This window comes from Panthera uncia, chromosome F2 (genome assembly GCF_023721935.1).
Source record: "Panthera uncia isolate 11264 chromosome F2, Puncia_PCG_1.0, whole genome shotgun sequence".
Lineage (NCBI taxonomy): Eukaryota > Metazoa > Chordata > Mammalia > Carnivora > Felidae > Panthera > Panthera uncia.
In genome coordinates this window covers 73993484-74006991 of record NC_064812.1, presented here as the reverse complement: position 1 = coordinate 74006991, position 13508 = coordinate 73993484, and positions in this window count along the sequence as shown.

The following is a 13508-nucleotide window of genomic DNA, read 5'->3' as shown; positions in this document are numbered from 1 at the left end:
GGCTGGTACCTAAGGGGGGACTCAGGATGCCAGGTGGGACAGACCTGGGACAGCTTCTGTGCTGAGTGAGCATGAAGAGGCAGGGAAGAACATGGAGCAGATGGGAGCCTGAGAAAAGGGAGAGGTTTTCGTCTTAGATGAGAAGAGGGGCTGCTGCTTCTTCCTCTTCTTCTTCTTCTTCTTCTTCTTCTTCTTCTTCTTCTTCTTTTTTCATGTTTATTTTTGAGAGACAGACAGAGTGTGAGCAGGGGAGGGGCAGAGAGGGAAGGAGACACAGAATCCGAAGCAGGCTCCAGGCTCCGAGCTGTCAGCACAGAGCCCGACGCGGGGCTCGAACTCACGAACCACGAGATCATGACCTGAGCCCAAGTCGGACGCTTAACCGACCGAGCCACCCAGGCGCCCCGCATCCCTGATGCTTTAAAAAAAAAAAAAACGTAAAAAAAAAAGGTTTTTTTTGTTTTTGTTTTTGTTTTTTTTTTAAAGTTCGACGTAAGAACTAAGTTTCTTAGTAGCTGCTGGTGGGAGTGTAGACTGTTAAAATTTTCTGGACTACGTTGTGGAAATATGTCATCAAAGCCTTTTAAATGTTCATATATGCTGACCTCATGAATCATTTCTAAAAATGTAAGCAAAAAACAACGAGAAAGGTGACAAAGATTTAAGTGTAAGCATGTTCGAAGTATATTTTAAGAATAAAAATTGATAATGTGTAATAAAAGGGGTAAGGTGTATGTCTGTGTGACAGAATAACAATGTAGCCATTAAAAACCGTGCATCTAAAGAGTATTAAATCACATGGGGAAAACACTGAGATGATGCATTTAAAAAGTAAGACAGAGAATATACTACGATTCCAATTTTGTGAAGTCTACACTTAAACACTTAGAACTATTCCCCCATAATATCCTTAAATGTATCTAGGTTATTTTTTAAAATTATCAAGATATACACTTTATATTCTTCTGTATTTTACAAATGTCCTACTTTTATATTAAAAAAATATTTTACCAAAAAGAATGGTTTTCCAAATAACGGTGCTGGAAAAGTTTGTTGTCCATTAACAACAACAACAACAACAACAACAACAACAACAACAACTTGAATCCATACCTCACACTATATGTAATCTTAACTCCATGTGGATCATAGACACCAACGTAAAACCTAAAACTATAAAAATTTTGGAGCAAAACAGACAAAAATCTTGTGACATTCAGTTACTCAGAAATTCCCTGGCTACAACATTGAAACCTCCACCTATAAAATAACATTGATAAACTGGATTTCATCAAAATTTAAAACTGCTATTCAAAAGATAATGTTCAAAAAATGAGAGGACGAGCCACTAGAAGAAAATCCTTGCAAAGCCTGGATCTGATAAAGACCTTGTACCTAGAATATACTAAGGACTTCCAAAACTCAACAATAAGAAAACAAACAAATTGAAAGATGGGAAAATATCTGAATAGACATTTCACCAATGAAGATGGCCAATAAGCACATGAAAAGATGCTCCACATCACTGGTCCTTACAGAAACGCAAGTTAATATCACAGTGAGACAGCGCCATCTACCCCACTAGGAGGACTACGATGAAAAACACTGACCGTCTGACTGCATCGGGTACTGGCGAGGATGTAAAGCAAACGGAACTCGTGCCACTAGCAAGAAGGAAAAAATAATGCAATCTTTTTCGAAGTCTGGCAGTTTCTTAAAATGTTACGCATGTGTCTACCATATGACACAGCCATGTCACCCCCTATGTATTTACCCAGGAGATACGAAAACCTGTATCTATACAAAGACTCGTACATGGATATTCATACCAGCTTTATTTGTAATAGTAAAAAAAAAAAAAAAAAAAAAAAAACAACAGATACGACCCAAATGCCCATCAATATGGTGAGTGGATAAGCAAGCTGTAGCAGATTCATGCAACGGACTACTAATCAGCAATAGACGGGAAGGAACCATTAACACACACAGTAACATGGGGGAACCTGGAAATAATTACGCCGAATGAAAGAAGTCAGACAGAAAAAAGAGAATATATGAAATGATTCCATTTATATAAAAGTCTAGGAAATGCAAGCTAATCTGTAGTGACAGGAAGCAGTTCGGTGGTTATCCGGGGACAGGAGGGGGGCTTGGGAGGGACAGCTCACCAAAGGACACGAGTAAACTTCTCGGAATGATGGTTATGTTCACTATGTTGGTTGTGGTGAGGGTATCAGGGATGTGGACGTAGGTCACAACTTGGCAAATTATACACTTTAAATGTGTGCAGTTTATGAAGATATCAGTCATACCTCAATGAGCCAGAAAAAAAGCCCAAGTTTTCATGTTGAGAAAAAACAAATTACTGAGGATGACCAACAAATCTTCACGTGAATTCACTGAAGTTTGCGGAAAAAAAAAAAAACAAAAAAAAACCAACAACAAAAACCAAAACCAAAAACCAAAAAACCCAAAGCACACCACTTTCTGTGAACTGATAAACTAAAATCCTTTGTAAGGGCAATGACTCAAAATGACTAGAATCGTCCCTTCCCATTCCGAGGGGGAAAAAAGAAAAAGAGGAATATTGGCTTAAATGGAAGAGCCACATTCAGTCCTTACTAGAAAGGATATGTCTAGGCGGCTTGAGAGCCACATTCTCAGCTGTTGCCCGTGGAGGAAGCCAGTGCATGTCACCTGTTGCTTTAGAGACTGGCACATCGTGCTACGTGATTTAGAGGCTCCAGGAATACACTCTGGTCGGAACTGAGACCTACAAATAATAAATAGTTCTGGGATAAGTTCCCTTTATCAAATACCAAAGGAACTACCCGCCGAAGCGATTCCGTGCAGCCTCTGTACCTACCTTTTAAATATGTTAATCCGTGGAAGCCTTGAAAGAAAGAAGTGCCAGGCTAATTGGCGGGCTTGCCTTTGATTAATTAAAAGTAAGTAACCCTGGGGCCAAGATAACAAAAGAACAGGTATCAGCCATGCTTGGGCAGGTACTGCAGGTAGAGGGAGTCAGAAACTGCACGGCGCGTCTGGGTAACTTGAGGCAGTTTGTTATTTTTGGAGCCACAGCCAGAGGCAGGCGCTGGAGCTAAGAGACCGGCAGCGGGTAGAGGGGCCTTGCGGGTCATGTTACCGAAGGCTGAGCATTTTTAAATTATTCTGATGATTTACAAATTACCCTAAATGTGGGCACTGTACGATTTGCTGCCCCCACTCCCATCCCCGGCCACGTTTCTAGGTAATTCAGAAGACGACCAGCCTTCGTGTCTTCTGTGGCTTTCCGAAACGGAATGGAGTGGGGGCTCTCATTTCGGGTTTTATTTAGCTTAACCTTTTTCCAGAGAAATCTGACCTTCCCGAGTTATAAACTCATTTCTTAGGCCTCTGCAGCGTTTGTCAACACGTAATTAACAAAAAGGGGTGGAAAGCCTTCAAAGGGAGGCCCCCACCCGGGACCGGGCCGCCCCTTCTCCCCTGCGGGACACGCCCGCCTTGCTCCCCGCGCCCCACTCAGAAGGGCCCCTGGGTTACAGAAAGCCGCCCTCCCGTGACCCGTGACCCGAGTGGCACGCTTCTGGCAATCTCCGTCTCACTGCTCCTCGGCTCCTCTGCTGCGGAGAGGGCCTCGCAACCTGAGCACCTCCACCCGGTCACAGAGCCCAGGGCAGCACAGGGGACGGTGCCTGGACGCGAGGGACTTGCCCTCCGGGAACCACAGCGGTGCCCGAATCCCGCCTCGGCCCTACTGTAACTTCGGACGACCGGATGGCTCTTCGGCATTGTCCTCTGCAAGGTGGGAATAAATACTTACCTTGCGGCGCAAGGTCAGCGGGGTCACGGATGGAAAGTTCTGGCTTAGTTCTGAGGGTTCCAAACGCAAAGCCATTATACTCAGTGTGTTGTTCAGAAGTAAGTGCTGCCCCCAAATGGCCTGAAGTGCACTTAAAAATAGGGGGTTTTGTTCTGGTTTGTTCTTGTTCTGGCCCCGGCTCCCACAGAATCACAGCCCGCACGATCTCTGACGGACAAACAGCGGCGGCGCTCCGTGAAAAGACGACCACGCACACAGATGTGACCGAGATGAGTACTAAAGTGACGTTTGGTGAGTGGTATACTCTTAATCGTCTCATCTCTGCGACACAGGTAGTGTGTACCTTAACTTTTATGGCGGTCACAGTCACAGATAACCCCAAATCACAGCTACGACAAAACCAATCCACGGGGAGCCAAGGGTCATTCTGCACGTTGAACTGAACGTCGATTTGGTGATACGTGATCGTGACCGTCCAGGGATGGACTGACCCTTGCCTGCGGCTTAACCGTGGTGAAAGATTGCATCGCGCCCCCGAAAATATAAAGATTACCCCAAATCAGAGAAAATAGCTACATGTTAGGGGGAAAAAGGTACTGCATCGAAGTACGCCCGCAGTAAACCGAAATTCCACACCGTGACTTCTCGAATGTGGGAATGTCTCTTTCGCATAGCATCTCAGATTAACCCCCTGCCCTCATCCTCCCGAAACTGAAGCAAGGGTTGGCAAGAGGAGTGTGAAAATGAATCCCATCTTGCAGAGCCAGGCCGGTGGAGGGATCAGGTATGGAGGGGAGGCACAGGGAGGAGACGGGGATCCAATCCTGGGGCAAAAAATGAGTGCTCAACTGTGACACACCACAAAGGAGGTTGCTCCAGCGGAAGGTAACTTCTCCCAGTTTTAAAACAAGCCATGTGTGTTTTTTGAGATTTCCGAACGGTCGTACTCGTATTACTTTTACACTCTTGCTTATCCCTTGGCAGAAGAAATGTTTCTAAACACTAGATGCAATTTGAACGAAATAAATTTATATTAGGTCCACCTTGGCAAACAGTACCTTTGGCAACAACGCAGTTTATGTCAAATAGATCTGTAGGTACCTGCCGCAATACTGGACTTGCTTGTTTTTTTAGAATTTTTTAAAAATGTTTATTTATTTTGAGAGAGAGCGCGCACGTGAGCGGGGGAGGGGCAGAGAGAGAGGGAGAGACACAGAATCCCAAGCAGGCTCCACACTCTGAGCAGAGCCTGAAAAGGGCTCCATCTCACGACCATGAGATCGTGACCTGAGCCGAAATCAAGAGTCAAACACTTAACCCACCGAGCCACCCAGGTGCCCCCGTTTTTAAGAGTTTTACTGGCACTGATCTTGACCATAAGGTAATGAATGATATAGAGACCTGTGTATGTATTTTTCCATGTATTTGCCTATGCAATATGCACGTTTTGGCCTTTCTGAACCTCAATATCTTTAACTGCAAAGTGAACATGGTCGATTCTTGATTAAGCGGAATAGCCGGAAAGTAAGGTAGAAGGTCACAGAAAATCATGGCTAAGACAAAATCGATCACAACAATATGCTGACTTGTTGTCCTTTTGCTTTTTAAACCAAATTTCATTTGGGTAATTTAAAGCTACAGATCAATCCGTGCTGGGCCAGAGGGGGAAGAAGCGACTTCAGGAGTAACAAAAAAACAGCAAAGAAACTCTCGGGTCTGTCTCCAACAGCTTCCGCTGAGTACTGGCGAGGGCCACGGAATAAGTTCCACCACAGCAGAGATCTTGCTTTTTACCGACCCTTTCCGGGTCCCTAATATCTAGAACAGTGGATGCCCGAGGAGGTACTGAAACATTTACTGAATGAGTAGCAGGAGGAAGAGAAAAGAGGGAGGGAGGGAAGGCTTCCCTTCTACTGGCCAGTGTGGAAGAAAACAGCTGCCCAACCTACTTGATGACCTCTGTGAAGGATTAAGAATTGACTGGATACTTTAAACTTGGAAATTCTCTTGGATTTCCCTGGAGTATCGGGCAATCGAGAAAACCTTGTTCTCTCTCCTCTCTTGGCCCACCCTCAACAGATACCAGGACACTGCAGTCACTGTGCCATCTTGTGGTCATGTCTCGCAAGTTCGTCTTCCTCAATATACCATTAGAGTCTCCCTACCTGCACAGTCTCTGGGAATGGGCTGTAAGAGTAAAGTTTTGGATAAATAAATCGCCATCATTTAATTCAACTGTCACGGAAAACAAAAAATATAATTAGTCACCAGTTCTATGATCAAGAAGCGTGTAATCTAGCAGGGGAGATGTCTCAAAAAGAGTATTTATAGTTACCGATAACACAAAACAGAAGGTAGAAAATGCCCCGAAATAAGTATAGATTAAGAATAATGGGAATTCACAGAGATAAAAGACTCATTCGAGCTTTGGAGGGGAAAACGTGGGGAGGAAGAGCCAAGTGAGCGGAGAGAGAGAAGACGTCGACTTGCCAAGGGGGGCTTGGAGGTGGGGTGCGGCTCCCACGGGAGGCGTAGGGACAGGGCAGGGACAACGGCAGGGCCTGCAGAGCACGTGGACTATGGCAGGGGCAGTTACTTCTTCCTTGACTGGAGCTGATGGTGGCCTAAGCGAGGGAGTGGGGAATGAGGCTGTAGAAAGGCGGGCTGAGAGGGACCAGGAGGCTGTGAAAGGGCTGGAGGAAGAAGCCGAGCACGGAGGGCAAAGGGCACTTCTGTGGGCGAGGTCAGCCTCCGTGGCGTCTGCGGAAGCAATCCTGACTGGTGGTGACAGGCGTCAAGTGCACCAGCTGTGATGCCGTGGGTAAAAAGGGACCTACCTTTCGCAGCTGAAAAGGTGAGATACTTAAACCCGGTAGGTTGCTACGAGGGATAGATGGGAGCGGGCATCACACGCAAAGCACCCTGGCGGTGTGTTTAACAGACAAGGGAGAACCAACACAGGCTTCGAAGAGCAGGGGAAGGACGAGGGCTGAAGACGGCTTGTGACAGAGACACAGGGGCGAGTCCGCTCACGACACGCAGGTGTTCAGGGGAAGGAGCGTGGAGAGGGGCCGAAGGAGGAACCTTCTGCTTATGCAATGGACAGAAGAGGCTGGCCAGCGCAGGGGTGGGGGAATGCCCCCGAACGGGAGGACAAACCAGGGAGCCGGACGGTCCGAACAGCAAAAGGAAGGAAGTAGTCAAGATAAGAGAGGCAGTAGTCAAGATAAGAACTAAATCCTACTCCCTTTTGCTGTGGAGACAGGTAGGTTTTTAGTAATCTTGGAAAGATTCAGGGGGACGGAGGAAGCCGCGTGGAACGCTGAGGCTGAGGAAGGGGTGCAATGCGAGAAATCTGAGGCTCGAAGCTCTTCAGAGAAATGGTGTCGGCTGAAGGGGAAGGTACAGAAAGGAGTGAGCTTCGTGTCACCGCGTTTGCTCCGAAGCTGGCAGAAGCTTGGCACGTTTACGTGTTGATAGGACCAGGGAGAGAAAGGATGAAGGGTTAGCGGGATGGGACCCAGAGCAGAGGAGCAGGTCCAGGAGGAGAGGCTGTGTGCAGACGCTGACCTGAGACCCCACAACACACGGGCGGAGGGCAGAGAAGACAAGCGAGCACTGCCTCACAGAGGAGGGGACGGCTGGGCACGATTTTCAGCGATGAACAGGCACTGGCCAAGTGGACGCAGGGAGGTGAGAACATTCCAGCAGTACAAATGGCATGAGGGCGGGCATATGAAACCGCACTGATGAGCCCGAGGGAGGACCTGCGGTTTGGTGCTGTGGGGGGAGGAGAGGGAACGGGAGCCAGAGAGGAACCTGGGACCCAATCCTGACGGGCCTTGGACTCGAGCCGTCATTTCAGGACCACTTTACACATGCTAGTTCTAAATCACCTGGTGATATGACCGTCCATCTGGAAGCCCAGGAAAAGCAGCAGCCAGGGGGGAGGATCCTTCCAGGGCTGGGAGTAGTACCAAGGTGGGAAAGCGGGCAGGCGACGCAGTGCAATGTTCTGGAGCACTAGCGAGAGCAAGCCGGGGCGGCAGAGAGCAAGCGAACACGGACCAAGAGGAAAGGAGAGGCGGAGAGCGTCCACAGAGCGAGAAGCCCAGGTCCCGCAGGGAAGGCAGTAAGTGGAATGGAGGGGACACAAGCTGTGGTCAGCAAGGCTCACGCTAGGGCTCATTCACAGAGGTGAGCAGCGTGAAGTGACGACGACACCCTGGAAGGCGGAATGCAAATGTGACGTAGTTTTAGTGGGTATGATAGCGTCAGAGAATCTTGATTACGAGGTTTGCACCTTCTTAGTATCTAGATTTCTTAGCTGATATTCCCCCAGTTAATACTTAAAGGTACCAAAAGAGGTGCCAATTTGAATCCTTTTTTTTTTTTTTTTTTAAGAAAGGAATTAGGTAATGTGAATAATCACTTCCTTAATTTGCCTTGAGAATTCGGATTAATTCAGAATTTGGCAGGTGAGTTTTTCCCCCTCACTGTAACTGCACTTGTAGTAGGAATCTCCTTCTCACTTATATCGCAATGTCAACGATCTAGAACGGGGAGAAAAAAACAGAGAGGAGGAACAGGCTGTGAACGGCCAAAGGAGACGTCACGAAGCCTCTCGCTCCATGCACTCGACGATGGAGGTAGTGCCGTGCGCCCTCCCTCACCGGTGCCAATCTCTCAGGCAAAATGATAACAAGTCGGGTTCCCGGGGTTTCTGGCACGGGGAATATGAGCGGCCTCAGCCGTCAAAGGCAACTGTAATGATGGCAGCAAGCGGTGGCAGCTCGGAGGGGAAAACATACGAAAGACAAATATGCGCAAGAAAAATCAAAAAGCACAGATGGCAGCAAGATTTCCTTAAGTGGTCAAGGCCCACGTGGGGGCGAGTTAAGGAAGCGGGCACTCCCATGTGCTAACGATGACTGAAGACGTCCTCCCGGAGGTCAAAATGGCCGTGTAGTTGCCAAGCCAAGGAAAGCATTTATCATTTCCCCCACCCATTTCCCACCTAAGAACTTAGCTGAAGAAAATAACCTGAGGCGCACACAAAGGTTTATGTGCAAGGCCATTCATCAATGCCTCTTTAAAGGCTGGAAATAAGGTGCACAGCCAACACCAGGAGAAGGTGAGATAAATCGTGGCGCTGACTCACACGTAGCTAGCTTGTGAGGAACACGCAGAAGTAACATCCAAGCGCACAGGAGATAACCTTTAAGCGAAGTCAGGTTTTCACAGAGTAGGATATAAAGCAAAGAAGATCTCACTTTGGTTTACAAAGGTATTAGCCCTGTGGTTTAACGAAAAAAAATCACCTGTTTGTATTTAACGTTTCGATGATGTGAACTTTGATATTACGTTGGAAACACAGTATCATGTGCCTGTATTTATTTGATGTATATCGATGTTATTCTTGTTTCTGTCACTTAGCTTAATAGTTACTTCTTCCACAAATTCAATCCTTCCTACTTGTCTTTCTGGGTGACTCTAACATGTTTGGAGGTAGGAGGAGAACCTGAATCTTACATAAAATGAGGGGCCACAGAAGCATGTCGGACAGTCCTACAGGGATGCAGTTACCAAGAAACAGATGTGCAGGAAACTCTACAGGACTAAACCAAAGCAAACCAAAAAGACCCCACTTCTTCAACAAGCAAATTTTAAGGGTGAACATAGGGAAGGGGTAACCAGTAGGTCAGAAAAGACTTAGAGATGTTATCAACTACCTGTAGATACAGACCCTATGGGTTATGCAAACTTAAAAAATATCGAGACGATGGTAAATATTTGCACATTTCTAAATAATTGACGATGTTAAGACATTGTTCTTTTGAGTTGTGATCATCGTATTGTGATATCTCTAGAAAGAGTTTGTACGTTTTGGAAATACACCAGAAAAATGCAATGATATGAAATAATTTTGCATCAGAAGACTCCCCAGAAGAGATACGCATGGGTAGGGGACAGACAACACATGACTGCCTACTGAGGTTGAAACAGAACTGTTGAATCAGGTTTTGGGCATATGAGGATCATTCTACTGTCCTCTATGCTTTTGTGTATCTGAAATATTCTATAATCAAAAGTTTAGGAAATTCTCTAAAGGCAGCACCACACATAACCTATGTGGTAAAAACCATATGTGATGTATCACAAACCGTATGAGTGCTTAACACGAACCGGTGGACAGTGACAAAGAAATTGCGTGTAGTTTATGACACTTACAACTTCTGTGAGCTAAGGAATGCGCATGATCATTTCTGAAAGCCTGGCCCTGCCACAAAGGTCACAGGCCAATCAACCGATGTATACTACCCAACTGAAGCCCAGTAGGCCTTTGTACTTGTGCGTAAAAGTGACACCATGACAAACAGCTTTAGGACTCGTGGCCTTTCGATTCTATAGATTGTTTTTTAGAAACAAATCGTGTGGGAGAGGGTTTTTAACATTTAGGCTTTCAAATAATCACTTAGCGGACTGTGACGGGGTAATTTTTTTAACTCTACTAAGGGTGGAGAATAAATTGGTCCAGCGGGATCAGAGAACTGCGTCAGGCTGGGATGAATACGGTGGCTTGTGGAGGCAACGGCGGTAGAAGGGCCCTGTGTCACGGAGCAGACGGACCAGACACTGGGGGAAAGCATCTGCTGGACTTGGCAACGGGGGTAGGGGTATGTGCGCGTGCAAGGTCTGCGGAAAAAAAGAGGAAAGCCGGACGGACGTGGCAGAGTCCAGTGAGGGCTTCAAGCTGTTCTGGTCTGGTCTGTCCACCGGCTGAAGAAACGTAGCCAGTGTGGGGTACGCATTTCCATATTCGATGGGACAGGGAAAGAGATGGTGAGCCCTGGGCAGGAGAGCAGAGCTTCCCAGCAGGCGAGAGAAGGGGTTAGGGTGCAAATAAGGTTTGTGGTCAGAGGACGGACTGCAGATAGGGCATATCTGATAGACTCAACTTCCTCAGTGAACTTGGGGCAGTTATGTAATGTCTATTACAGATTCTAATTAGAATCCCTATTAACAATTAATAGACTAGTATTAATCACCATATCATATTAGGTATTTCTATTTTATTAAATACTAGAATACCAATAAAAGGGAAATATTAGTTATGTAACAGATTAATATTAGTCTACTATATTATATATAATTATCTTATATATTATAATATATATCTACTATTCGATTATTAGAGATCCTAGTTCTATGACAACTATTATCGGTGTCATTATAGTAGCTAGAATTTCATAGAACAGAGTGGACAGGGCTGCTTAGAAAACAAAAGCCATGTAAGCACTTACACGAACCAGGTATTTTGCTGAGGACCGTATTCATGCATCGTCTCATTTAACACTTACTTAACTTCTCTGAGCCTCAGTGTCTTCCTCTGTGAGTGGGGGATAAGCACAGTACCTCTCTTTACGGAGTCGTCGCGAGCATTAAAAGGGTCCCTATGTGTAAGTGTGCTGGACAGTGAGCCCACGGTAAGCACTTCGTAGCGTCGGGGGTGCCGTTGCTCAAGAAGTGAGCCAACTTCCCCATCCACCACTCCTGTAGCTACCACGTCACTCCCCGCCGCAGCTAACCAGCACCCCCCCCTCCCCCCCCAGGCCGCCTGCCACAAGGCCAGGGCAGCACAGGAGTGAGCATGGGCAGGGAGAGAGGTGCGGGGGGCGGCGGGGGGAGAGATGGGGCTGGCAGTGGGGTGGTGGCGGAGCCACGAGGAAGTCCGGCTTCGGCGTCTAGGGATGGCTGAAGGGGGTGACAGCCACGAGGAAGCCGGGCAGAGCCTGTACGGGCCCCCTGCCTGCAGCTCCAAGGAGGCAAGGAGTCCTGAAGCCTGGAGGGCCTGGCTTCCTGTGGGGGTGGGGGGGGACAGGGGGCGGCGCAAGCTGGGAGTGGAGAGTGGGGAGAAAACCCCCAAGGAACTCTGGGTAAGTGAGGCCACGGGACCCACCCGAGACTCCACTTCCAACTCTTAGAGCTCAAGCCTCACGAAGCGTGCCGCGTGCTTGATGTGCGAAGCTATGAGGATAGGGAAGACTTAGGTCCCTGAGCAGGGCAGGGGGACATCCCCGAGTGCAAGTCAGAGCAAGCTGTAGGCCAGGGGCACAGGACTCTGGGGGCACAGAAGAACCACGGAGTCAGGCCAGAAGCAGGAGAAGAGAATCCCAAGCTGAAGGACTCGAGGGTGCCAAGGGCAGGGCGGGTCGGGGTGAGTGCTTCAGGTAACAGTCGACGGTGCGGGCCGAGCCAAAGGCTTCCGAAGTCTACTGAAGACGGCCGAACTTGACCGAAACGCTCTTAGGATGGCTGCGATGAACATGTACGTTACAGTCAGAACTGTGCAAATGTCCAGCAATTCTAGTATTTTATTTGGGGGTAAAAGGCACAAGGTGTGACCTTTCCGGAGACGTGTGACCTCAAGGGGATACGCTGGAGCTCAGGGTACCCTCGGCGGTCAAGTGATAATGTCCTTGTGCCGATTGTCCCTCTGGGAAAAGCCAGTGCGGGCGTCAGAATGCATCACTCCCCTGGTCCGAGAAGCGAAGCGAGTGCTTCCCAGCCTTGGGTCTCGGCTGCGGTAGTGCGAACACCAACGGTGGGGGGAAGCGTGTGTCTCTGGATTCCTCAGGCGCGGGGGGGCGCACTCCCCGTCATGTCTCCTCTCACTGCCCTGGGTGCCATCTCCTGTGTGTGGACCCCCCTCCCTCCGGCACCGTCTGCCTCCTGGCCCTCCTGGGGTGTGTGATGCGTGTGTGGCTTCCTCTGTGTGTGAGCACACCCGCGCCAAAGCTCTGTGCGTTTCTCTGTGGTCCTGCTTTCCCAGGTGGAGGTATACTTCTCTCTCCCCTCTCCTGGTTTGTGTGTTTGTGCACCCCTAGGGGTGCATGTGTCCTTCCCTTCCCTCTGGGAGTCTGTCTCTCCTACCGAAGGCGTGTGTACCTGGTGTTTTCCCTCGGGGGGGGGGGGGGGGGGGGGGTGTCTCTCCCACCTTCTGGATACCTGTGTTTGTGTCTAGCTCCTTCTGGGCACGAGGGTGACTCTCCCTCCCATCTAGTATGCTGAGTGCGATCGTGCCTCTAACGACCTTCTGGGTTTGTGTGTGTGTGTGTGTGTGTGCGGGGTCTCCTCTCATGTCCTGGCATAAATGGCACTCACTCTCTCCTCCCTTCTTGGGGTGCCCCCAAGGTGAGTGTCTTTCCACCAGCCTGGTGTAAGTATGTCTACTGCCCCCCACCTTTCTGCAGTATGTATGTCTCCTCCTCCCCATCCTGGAATGGATCTCCCGTCCTTCCACCTCCTTCCACCTTCCGGATGTGTGCCACTCTCTCCCCCCTCATCCAGACGTCGGTGTCCCCCAGGCAGGGGTGAGACGGAGTTTCTGTATCTCTCCCCTCTCTGGGTATGAGCTGGGCATGCTGCTTTCTCTCTCCCTCCCCTGAAGCGCAGACATTAATTCACGCATACATCTATGGAAAGACCTAGTATCCCCAGGTGCACAGGTCTCCCGTCCCCACTGTGTGTTTAGTCTGTGTGTGTGTGTGTGTGTGTGTGTGTGTGAGTTTCTCTCTCCGGGACTCTGGGCGTGTGTACGTCCTCTCCCCCCGTATGCGTGGCTGGCTGTCTTTTTTGGGGTGTACTTGTCTCCACAGCCTCACCGCAAGGCGAGGGCGAG